Source organism: Gorilla gorilla, chromosome 20, assembly GCF_029281585.2.
Source record: "Gorilla gorilla gorilla isolate KB3781 chromosome 20, NHGRI_mGorGor1-v2.1_pri, whole genome shotgun sequence".
NCBI classification, from domain to species: Eukaryota; Metazoa; Chordata; class Mammalia; order Primates; family Hominidae; genus Gorilla; species Gorilla gorilla.
The window spans coordinates 17,864,474-17,876,726 of record NC_073244.2 but is presented as its reverse complement, the minus strand read 5'-3'; positions in this window follow the sequence as shown (position 1 = coordinate 17,876,726).

Below are 12,253 nucleotides of genomic sequence, written 5' to 3'. Positions count from 1 at the left end.
TTGATATTGTTAGAAGAGAACACTAGCGTCTTCCTCACTCAAAGGACTGTCCCCGCTCCTTCGTTCTGCACGGGGTCACAGGAGTGTGCCAGGAATTTCAGACTCAGTGTCCACAGGAGCCATCTCCTGCCTCAGAGCAGCAGGGGAACCGAGACCAGGCCAGGCAAGACTGCACCAGGGGGAGAGGCATATTTCCTCGAGCGGGCCGGAATTGGGGATGAGGCATGGCCAAGACTTGCTCACACACCCCCATCCCCTCCTCACAGTATGAAAATGCTCCGTCCTTCCAGATCTTCATTTTCACCAGCAGGAAACTCTCACCTGGGGTTAAGCTTCGGACCTAAATAAACTGTCAACCTCATAAACCCTTTATCCAGGTGAGGCCACCAAACAATTGTGTCTCTAGCCTGATTTTCACACATTTTCTTTATATATACAAATAACTCTGACTCCAGCGACCCCATGTATGTCAAACCCCAAACCCTGCCCAGAAGACAGCCCCAGGCTCCAGAGGTACAACACCAGAAAGGACAGAACCCCACAAATGCGTCTGCACGTAGGTCTTCTGCTTTCCAGGGCCCTACAGCTTCTCGGAATCCACACTCCTTCTGGAGCTGCTCTGAGCAGCTGGAGGCCACCTGTAGGGGACGGCGGGCTGCCCAGGAAGCCCCCAGGAGAGGCTCCTTTCCCTTCCTTTGCAGGCTCCAGACTGGCCTCAGCGTGGAGTCACTGGCCTCGGGCTCTGCTGCCCCTGCAGGTTATTCAGCTACTTCTCACCCCATTGATCAGTTCCATGACACAAACACCCTCAATCCCATTGTGTGAATAAGATACCAGCAGAGTCCCTGCTCTCCTCCTATGTTTATGTATAAAGTGGGGAATGAAAATTCTAAGATAACTTAAGTACATTTAAAAGACTTCCAGATCGCGGTGGAGGTGGCAGTGGAGGGACCCACGGTCAATGACACTGCAGCACCTCCAGGCCTGGCTGGTCAGAGAGAGGGTGGAAAGCTGGAGATGGATGTGGATACATGGAGGGAGCAGCCCTGGGAACTGGGCTCTGCAGCAGCACGGCTCTAGGGCCTGGAGCCCGGGAGAGCACAGATGGGGGCTCCTGGGACAGGACGCTCAAAGAAGAGTCAGGTAGCTTCCATGAAATGGGGTGCTATGGCAGCTGGTGAGGGCCTGTGGCTATCATAATTTGGGACGTGAAAACTTGGATTCCGTGGGAATTTATGAAGAGGAAGGCTCTGATGACAAAGAAGTCATCGATGAGGAGGGGGATGAGGGTCACTGGCAAGCTCGCTTCCTTATGGAAAGAAAAGTGAACAGTCAACTACTGCTGCAAAATGGGGTCAAAGGATGAGACTCTCACTGTCAGGGAATAAACTGCTGCAGAACTTTTAGAGATTGCAAAGACCTTTCAACAACAGCCTGGGAGGCCGGGTGCCATGGCTTACACCTGTAATCCCAACATTTTAGGAGGCCAAAGTGGGAGGATCACTTGAAGCCCGAAGTTGAAGACCACCCTGAGCAGTGAAGTGAGACACTCCCATCTCCATAATTTTTTTTTTTATTAGCCTGGAGAGGTGGTGTGTACCCATAGTCTCAGCTACTCAGGAGCCTGAGGCAGGAGGATTACTCGAGCCCCAAAGTTTGAGGCTGCTGTGAGCTTTGATCAGGCTACTGCACTTCAGCAAGACACTGTCTCAAAAAAAAAAAAAAAAAATCCCACCAAATTCCCTGGGGAAACCCTGACCCCCTTGGATGGTCTAATTCTAAAACACAGAGGGTGGTGACGTTTCCTTATGGACTGGATCATTCTAGCCATGTAAGAGGCTTGGCCTACTGAGGATTTACCAGGCGGGATGACCTCCTTGCTGTCAATGTAAAAGGCCCCTGGTGAAACCATCCCTTTAAACTTTATCAAATTCATCAGGGAGGAAGGGAGGAGGAAAACTTAAACCAAGCTTGCAGCACCTTCAGCATTAATCATTAAGTCAGCTTGTTCTCTGACCTTCCTCATATTTGTTTCATACCTAGTGTCCTAGAATCCCATAGACCCTAAATGATAGTTCCCGTTAACTGCTCTATAGACATCAACTTGAACATTAGATGTTCTCCCTTTGAATTTCCATTCGAAATATTTCCTTTTCAGGGCTGGGTGCATTGGTTCATGACTGTAATCTCAGCACTTTGGGAGGCTGAGGTTGGGGAATCACTTGAGCCTGGGCGTTCAAGAACAGCCTGGAAAATACAGTGAGACTCCATCCATACAAAAAAATTTATAAACAATTGGGCATGGTGGCATGTGCCTTTATTCCCTGCTACTTGGGAGGCTGAGGCAGGAGGATCCCTTGATCCCAGGAGTTTCTGCAGTGAGCTATGATCCCACCACTGCACTCCAGCCTGGGAAACAGAACCACACTATGTCTCTTAAAAAACAAAAAAGAAAAAAGAAATCCAGACATTTGTTGGTCTCTGGATTATTGGAGAGCATTTATCTGACACTTAGCCCAAAGTTTGATACCAATATATAGAATTATTAGAAAGGGGCACTTTGAGACTGGGACACAGCTCTGCAGGAAGTTTTCGACAAGTTAATGTGTTAGTATGCTGCCATACTAACTTCAGCAAGACCTGGTCTCAAAAAAAAAAAAAAAATCCCACAAAACTCTCTGGGAAAACCCTGACAACCCTTGGATGGTCCAATTATAAAACACAGCAGGTGGTGATATTTCCCTATGGACTGGATCACAAGCCTCAGGGACACCTTTAGAGGGTAGAGCTGTGACTTGGGATGATACAGCTGCTGCTGCAGGTACAAATTGGGCCTTATGGCAAACACAGTGTGGTAAATCAGTTCCTTTAGGATTTTGGTTGTAATTATGACATAGAGATGAAACCAGACACTCTTGAATTGAACAAGTGCTGGCAGTATATAATGCTCTCAAGTAGGTAGAATCCTTAAAAAAGAGCCTTTCTATGACTGTGAGAATGGGACTACCATGCCTGGCTAATTTTTTGTATTTTTAGTAAAGACAGGGTTTCAACATGCTGTCCAGGCTGGTCTTGAACTCCTGAGCTCAAGTGATCCACCCGCCTCAGCCTCCCAAAGTGCTGGGATTACAGGTGTGAGCCACTGTGCCAGGCCTCCCACTAAGTTTCTTTCATTTGGCCTGGCACAGTTTCTCACGCCTTAATCTCAGCACTTTGGGTGAGCGAGGTGGGTAGATCGCTTGAGCCCAAAATCTTGGGCTATGACCACCCTGGGCAACATAGTAAGACCTAGTTTCTATTTACTTTTATTAAAAAAGAAAAAATATATATACACACACATATAAAAGAGGCTGAGCGCAGTGGTTCACACCTGTAATCTTAGCGCTTTGGGAGGCCAAGGCAGGTGGATCACCTGAGGTCAAGAGTTCGAGACCAAGCTGGCCAACATGGTGAAACCCCGTCTGTAACTAACAAAACGAAAATTATCCTGGCGTGGTGGTGCACACCTGTAATCCAAGCTACTCGGGAGGCTGACGCAGGAGAATCGCTTGAACCCAGGAGGCAGAAGTTGCAGTGACCCGATATCGCGCCATTGCACTCTGGCCTGGGCAACAAGAGCAAAAACTCCATTTCAAAAACAGAGAGAGAGAGAAAGGAAGTTTCTTTAACTCCCTAGTTGTTATGGGCTATCACTACTATCACCAGAAGTTGCCTATGAAGCAAAACCTATTCTCACAATGGGTACAAGAGGAAAAGTAGAAGACTTGGAGACATTCCAGGTAGATCCAAATGCAGCACTTGTACAACAGTATATGGTTAATGTGAGGACTCTTGGGGTGACTTAGCTCAGGCTGGTATAACAAAATACCATGGACTCAGTTTCTTAAATGGCAAACATTTGTTTCTCACAATTCTGGAGTGTGGGAAGTCCAAAATCTTGCTGCCAGCAATTTTGTTCCCAGTGAAGGCTATCTTCCTGGCTTACAGCTAGATGCCTTCTTGCTTTGTCCTCCCATGCTGCAGAAACAGAGAATTCTCTCTCTTCTTACTAATCCCATTATGAGGGCTCTCCCTTATAAATGTATGTGATCTCCTAAAAGGTCTGTGTCCAAATATGACCCTGTTGGGGTTTAGGGCTTGTAAGTATACATTTTGTTTTAGAGACAGGGTCTCCCAGTGTGGCCCAGGCTGGTTTTAAACTCCTGGGCTCAAGGGATCCTCCTGCCTTGGCCTCCCAAAGTACTGGGATTACAGGCATGAACCACCGCACCCGGCCTCTAAGTACACATTTTGAGGAGAGTAAATGCAGGACACACCAAGGGGTAAATAGAAGTCCATAAAAGAGGCTTTGGAAACAATGTAATCAGACAGTGTTGGAGGCTGAAAGAATGGGGGTCCCGATCAACTCAGTATACCACTGGAGGCTAATGAGCAAACAGCAAACTCTTCTCATGAATGCAGCTTGTTGGCAAACTGACAAACTACGTCTGCCACCCAGAAAGAATGCTGAGGGCAGTTACGCCCCAAGCGCAGTGTTTCTTGTGATTATCTACAGGCACATCTGAAGCCTGTTGTACAAAGAAAGTAATCATGTGAACCTGTGATAAATCAAGCAGCTGACCAACCATTACCTCCTCCTCCCTGCTCTTTCTACCCAATAAAAACAAAGGGCTATAGAAGCTCAGGGCCCTTGCTCACTAGAAGCAAGGAGCCCCCTGACCCCTTCTTTAACATAGATCTTTTGTCTTTATTTCTGCATCTGTCCTTCTTTGTTCAGTCCCATAGTAACCATCACAAGACAGGACTTTATCACATAGCAGATGGGGAGCTAGAGTTAAAAAGGAGTGAGGTCCAATTTCAGAATGCCAGAGAGAATGGACATCAAGGTAGCTGTATGATTGCATGAAGGATCAAAATGCATGCCAGGGCCACTACATGGAAAATTATTGTAATGATCTAGGAAAAAATGAGAATAAGAAAGAAAAACAAGTAGTCATAATGAAAATGGAAAACAGAAAATGAAAAACAGAATAACCTTTGTTAATATGTAGTTCTTAAAGATTTTAAATAAAATATTGGTCAGAAACATGTACGGATATCTTGTTTTTTTTAAAAAAAAAAACAACCCTCATTGCTGAGTGTGGTGGCTCCTATTTGCAATCCCAGCACTTTGGGAGGCTGAGGCAGGAGAATTGATTGAGCCCAGGAGTTCGAGAGCAGCCTGGGCAAAACAGTGAGATCTCTGTCTCCACAAAAAAATTTTTAAAAATTAACTGGGCAGAAAGCTGAGGTGGGAGGATTGCTCAAGCCCACGAGCCTGATGCTGCAGTGAGCAGTGAGTGACCACTGCACTCCATCTGGGCTACGGAGCAAGACTGTCTCAAATTAAAAAAAAAGAAAAAAGGGAAAAAAAGCCCTACAAATTAGTCAAATGTAAGAGGATGACTGGAATCTGCTACACAGAAGATGAAAGATCATATAAGAAAAATGCTCAACCAACGGCAACAAGTAAAAAGCAAAAAGAAACACAGAGATTCTGTCTAAGAGTAGACGTGCAACAAAAAGCGAGTCAAAGTGTTGGCAAATCACAAGAATAAAGACGTGCATGAAAGGTGAGATGGTTAACTCATAAGTTACATTCATACTCTATCCACATTTCCTAGTAAATTTGAATTTATCCATAGTCTACAACCCAGCAATTGTTTCCCAATGTGTAAAAATTTGTGTTGTATTTCCAATTAGGAATAAAAACAAGAAGAGCATTATCAATAAGATCAAAAGATAAACTTGAACCAACTCAAGTCCCATTAAGCAGTGGAATGGGCAAGTCAATTACGTGACCCACAGCTTCACGGAGCAGCATGTTTGCAACAGGCTCAGGCAAGAAAACCAGAAAGACACCCTCTCAGCATAATACTAATGGTGTATTAATGGTAATATTCTGTTACTAAAAATTCAAAAGTGGCAAAATTCTGCTTTGTGACAAAGAGATGACAAAGCTACAAAGAATAACGAAAAGAATCAAAATTTTGATCACCTTTGCGTATCAAAAATAAGTGAGACACACCAGAAATGCCCAAGGCCTATTTATTTTTTGGGGTGGTATGTGTCTGAGTATTCATATTTTTATTATTTTGACTTGGCATAAAACAGCTTATTTCAAGAACTCATTTTCCTTCTTCAAACATTATCAAACTATTCACTAAGGTTCCAACCAGCTAATTAAAATCCTAACACTCAAATCATAAAATAAAATTCTTAAATGTGGCCAGGTGCAATGGCTAATGCCTGTAATCCCAGAACTTCGTGAGGCCGAGGCAGGTGGATCACTTGAGGTCAGGACTTTGAGACCAGCCTGATCAACACGGTGAAACTCCGTCACTACTAAAAACACACACAAAAATGAGCAGGGTGAGGTGGCATGTGCCTGTAGTCCCAGCTACTCAGGAGGCTAAGCAAGGAGAATCGTTTGAACCTGGGAGGCAGAGGTTGCAGTGAGCCGAGATTGCGCCACTCTACTCCACCCTGGGCAACAGAGCGAGACTCTGTCTCAAAAAAAAAAAAAGAAAGAAAAGAAATCCCCCATCCTTTGTGTTGTGCAAGAGCACCTTACTGCAATGAAACACCCTTCACATTATGACTTAAATGGTGCCACGTTTGTTACCTATGACAAACCCGATACAGACTAGACATTCCAGTATTTACCTCACAAACCATTAGGTGAATAGCTTTGTCTTTAGTGATCAGTCAAAATGAAATATCTATTAACCAAAGCATGCTTCAGTTTCTCTCCTTCCTCCAGGTCCCTGAACTTTTTTCTTTTTTTGAGACAGTCTTGTTCTGTAGCCCAGGCTGGAGTGCAGTAGCATGATCTTGGCTCACTGCAACCTCCGCCTCCCTGGTTCAAGTGATTCTCATGCCTCAGTCGCCAGAGTAGCTGGGTTACAGGTGTGTGCCATCATGCCCAGTTAATTTTTATATTTTTCGTAGAGATGGGGTTTCATCATGCTGGCCACACTTGTCTTCTGACCTCAAGTGTTATCTGCCCACCTCAGCCTCCCCAAGTGCTGAGATTACGGGCATGAGCCACCAGGACCAGTGGCCCCTGAATTTTTGACTGACCCATTCTAAGCCTATATACAATCCCATTTATTTATTTATTTTTTTCGGGGGGACGAAGTCTAGCTCTTCTACCCAGGCTGGATTACAATGGCGTGATCTTGGCTCATTGCAACCTTCACCTCCCGGGTTCAAGCGATTCTTGTGCCTCAGCCTTCCGAGTAGCTGGGACTACAGGCGCCCGCCACCACACCCAGCGAATTTTTGTATTTTTAGTAGAGACAGGGTTTCTCCATGTTGGCCAGGATGGTCTTGAACTCCTGACCTGGGGTGATCTGCCCGCCTCAGCCTCCTGAAGTGCTGGGATTACAGGTGTGAGCCACTGGGCCTGGCCTTATTTAATATTTTTATTTTTACTTACAAGTTCAGTACCTAGACTCCTTTTATGACCTCTCCTAATGGCAAGCTGACGTCTTTTTTTTTTTTCTTTGATACAGAGTCTTGCTCTGTTGCCAGGCTGAAGTGCAGTGGCATGATCTTGGCTGACTGCAACCTCCGCCTCCCATGGTCAAGCGATTCTCCTGCCTTAGCCTCCCGAGTAGCTGGGACTACACGCATGTGCCACTACACCCAGCTAAATTTTGTATTTTAGTAGACAGGGTTTCACCATGTTGGCCAGGATGGTTTCAATCTCTTGACCTCGTCATCAACCTGCCTGGGCCTCCCAAAGTGCTGGGATTACAGGCGTGAGCCACCGTGCTCAACCCGCAGGACAAGCTGGCTTCAAGGTCTAGAATTAAAAGTTATTTCTTACCTAAACTCACATTTGTTTCACTACAAATGTCTAGGAAAAGCCCCATGACAAAAATTATCACTTGCGGAGGGCATCACTGACTACTGTATCTGCCTGTGGATCCCTAGCTTTCCAAGGATCTCAGATTCTCTCAGTATAAAGGGCTCCTCCCATGGTCAATGTGAGTAGCTGGGGCACCTGCAGGGGAAGAACCAAGTGAGCTTTCTTTTTTTTTTTTCCTTTGAGACAGAGTCTAGCTCTGTCGCCCGGGCTAGAATGCAATGACATGATCTCAGCTCACTGTAACCTCCGCCTCCCGAGTTCAAGCGATTCTCATGCCTCAGCCTCCTAAGGGATGGGATTACAGGCATGAGCCAATACACCCGGCTAATTTTCGTATTTTTAGTAGAGATGGGATTTCGTCATGTTGACCAGATTGGTCTCGAACTCCCGACCTCACATGATTTGCCCACCTTGGCCTCCCAAAGTGCTGGGATTATAAGTGTGAGCCAATGCGCCTGGTGTGAGCTTTCAATGACCTCTCTTTGTAGGCTTGTCATTGGCCTTAGCTTGCAGTCCCTGGACTCAGGCCTCTGTTTCAATGAGAAAATACCCACTGTTTGAAGAATCCAGCAAAATCTCTCAAACTCAGTTTATGTTTACAGGCAGGCAGGAATTTATAAGGCACTTACCTTTCATCCTCATCAGGGAAAGTAAAAGTATCTAACCCTTTCAGTCAATAAACATATTGAGAAATGTGTTTACACTACTATGTAATTGCTCCTTCCCTGGGCATGTCAAAAAGATTCTCTTCCTTGTTCTTAGGCTGTAAATGATTAGAAAAGACAGAGAAGAGCCAGAGGTAGGATCCTTTTGAGACCACTACCCCTCCTTACAAAAAGTTAAAGCAGGCTGGCTGCAGTGGCTCACGCCTGTAATCCCAGCACTTTGGGAGGCCGAGGCAGGCGGATCATGAGGTCAGGAGTTTGAGACCAGCCTGACCAACATGGTGAACTCCGTCTTTACTAAAAATACTAAAATTAGCCGGGCGTGGTGGCACATGCCTGTAATCCCTGCTACTCAGGAGTCTGAGGCAGGAGAATTGCTTGAACCCGGGAGGTGGAGGTTGCAGTGAGCTGAGATTGCGCCACTGCACTCCAGCCTGGGCGACCGAACAAGACTCCATCCAAAAAAAAAGTTAAAGCAATCATCCTAGAAATTTGGTAGCTGCAACCTGTCTAATCACTGAAATGTGTGCACTGGCCTTGTATGGAAAATGTCACCCTGTTAAGCTTCATTTTGCCCTATAGAAGAGAAGACTCAACTTCCCCGTGTTGGAGCACTGACCCCACTCTTCAGGATATCTGTTTCCCCAGTGGCTATCCTCAAACTGTGTGCTCAGATAAACTCAGCATTTAATCATATTCTCTGAATCTTATTATCTTATTAAGGTGCACAATATCATTTCATTATTACTTCCATGATAACAAAGCACATACTACACATTAATCATATGTGAACACAAACATATGACAACAGTTGCCAGCCAGGTCTTACCCCACAGATAACAGGAAGAAGAAGAGTTATCCACCATTACAAGTTCCCCAACCTGCAAAGGAGGACTGGTATTTTGCTGAATCTTTGTAATTCACCAATTTATCTACTATACTTTGTTGTGAAGATTATTCATTTTCTGAAGCTGTAATAAAAGATTTTCTCTATTTCTTTTCCCAATCAGCATTCTCAATGCTATGCACTGAAACTCTGTTACAAATCATCCAAAAATGGCCATGCACTGTGGCTCAAACTTGTAATACCAGCACTTTGGGTGTAGTGGTGTGTGCCTGTGGTCTCAGCTACTACGGAGGCTGAGGTGGGAGGATAGCTTGTGCCTGGAAGATGGAGATTGCAGTGAGCTGAGATTGTGCTACCGCATCCCAGTCTGGGCAACAAAGCCAGACCCTATCTTAAAAAAAAAAAAAAAAGAAAGAAAGAAAGAAAAAGAAATAAAGAAATCATCCACAAAAAAGGACAGACTTAAGAAATGTACTACACCACATCTGAAGAAGAAAAAAATTAAGAATTTTGAGAACAGGTGCGGTGGCTCACGCCTGTAATCCCAGCACTTTGGGAGGCCAAGGCTTGTGGATAACAAGGCCAGGAGTTCGAGACCAGCTTGGCCAATATTGTGAAACCCCATCTCTACTAAAAATATAAAAATTAGCCAGGTGTGGTGGCACGTGCCTGTGATCCCAGCTACTCAGGAGGCTGAGGCAGGAGAATCACTTGAACCCAGGAGGCAGAGGTTGCAATGCCCCGAGACCACACCACTGCATTCCAGCCTGGGTGAGAGAGTGAGACTTTGTCTCAAAAAAAACCAAATGCTATATAAGACTAATGATTTATTTCTGACATCTATTTTTATCTTGGCTCTGTGCAAAATTTTCTTATTTTTCCAGCTGTAGTGAAAATGCAATTTACAATTAATTTTAAAAATCTGAAGCTGCAATAAGTGAACATACATATATATATATATATTTTTTTTTTAGAAGGGCTCTCACTCTGTGGCCCAGGCCAGAGTGCAGTGGTGCAATCACAGTTCACTGCAGCATCAATCTCCCAGGCTCAGGTTATCCTTCTGCCTCAGCCTCCTGGATAGCTGGGAGTACAGGTACGTGCCACCATATCCAGCTAATTTTTTGTATTTTTTGTAGAGAAGAGGTTTTGTCATGTTGCCATGGCAGGTCTTGAGCTCCTGGGCTCAAGTGATTCTCCTTCCTTGGCCTCTGTGAGCCACTGTGTCCAGCAACGAATAATTCTTTACAAGGGAACAAACCCTGTCTGGGTATGGTGGCTCATGCTTGTAATCCTAGCACTTTCGGAGACTGAGCTGGGAGGATTGCTTGAGAAAAAGAATTAGAGAACAGCCTGGGCAACATAGCATAATCCTGTCCCTATTACTTAAAAGTCTAAATAAAAGTCTGAAAAGCAGCATTTCCCACCTATTCTCTATGAGGGAGCCTTCATCTACATAACAAGGTCTCCTTAGCTACACACGAGGTAAGCTTCTTCCTTTCCTCTTCCCTAATCTGTCTTGCCATTAAACCTGACTTACCCACCAAACCCGGGATTTTTTGGCCAGCCAAGTCTGCATTCTTTCTTGGCCTCAGAATGGTATATAAGCTTTTTTGTCTTATTGTTGGGTGGGTCTTCATTCTGAAGGCTCCCATATAGACATGTTAAATAAATTTGTATGACTCTTCTATTAATCCAAGTTCCGTGATCTGAAAAAATTTTTCCTGTCTTTTCACCTTATTTTATAAAAAAAAGTGCAAGACCATGTATATCTAAAAATGAGCATTTTTGTATCTCAGAAATCAAGATATTTTCCATATATAACCAGAAAATGGTATTCATATTTAAAAATGTCCTAATATCAACCCATTGAGGGATATTAAAATATCATTAATAGTGTAAAGTGGAATTCTGGAAGCTTAGCTTTGAATACATTTCATTTTGTCTGTTAAACATTGAAGAGAGTATGTGGTGTTAGGATATGTATTTGGTTTTCATCTAGGGTAATAATGTTGGGTATGTTAGGCCTCCGGGAAAGTCCTTGACCTTCTGCTGCCCTCCTTCCATTCTAATGTTTCCCCACGTTTTTGATTGTGGGTCTTAAAACGCTCCCATGAGAGGGTCCCACTGATTTCATGAAGTTTTTTCCTACAGAGTGTAGCCTTGGAAATACTCATTATATACCCTATCTGTAGCTGTGTGTCTGAAGGTAGTTCCAGAATAAACCATGAGTGTGAGGATTGCTTAAATAACTTATTTCTAAATGCTGAAACAAAAATTTCAGATTTCCTTGTCTAACCAGATGCAGAAAAGCATATGTTATAGATAAAGCATCAGGACTCAAGCAGGCACTAATGTCCCTGACTTCCAAAATTAGTGGCCTTCCTGGCTTGTGAACACCCTTTGGGCCTGTGCTCCAGTGTTCTCTTTGGGGTGCTCCTTGGGCTGTTTGTGAAGCATCAAGACACCCCCATAGTCTAGGCCGATGTCAGGCTCTCCAGTGTGTCCTGTTCATCACCCTCAGCCTGCACTTTCATTGTCATTGTCATTGGCCATTCCAACACTGTGCTTGCATCCTGTGGAAAGTCACATTTGGGATCAAGTGAATGGTGTTGTTTCTACTCTTTGGTGAAAAGTATCAGGGTGTATTTGGCCTTCAAGGGAGAAGGATGAGGCAGCGGTTGGATTCAGGTGCATCCAACTCTTTCTTTTTTTCTTCTGGAGACAGAGTCTCGCTGTGTCGACTAGACTGGAGAGTGCAATGGTGTGATCTCAGTTCACTGTAACCTCTGTCTCCAGGCTCAGGCCATTCTCCTGCCTCAGCAT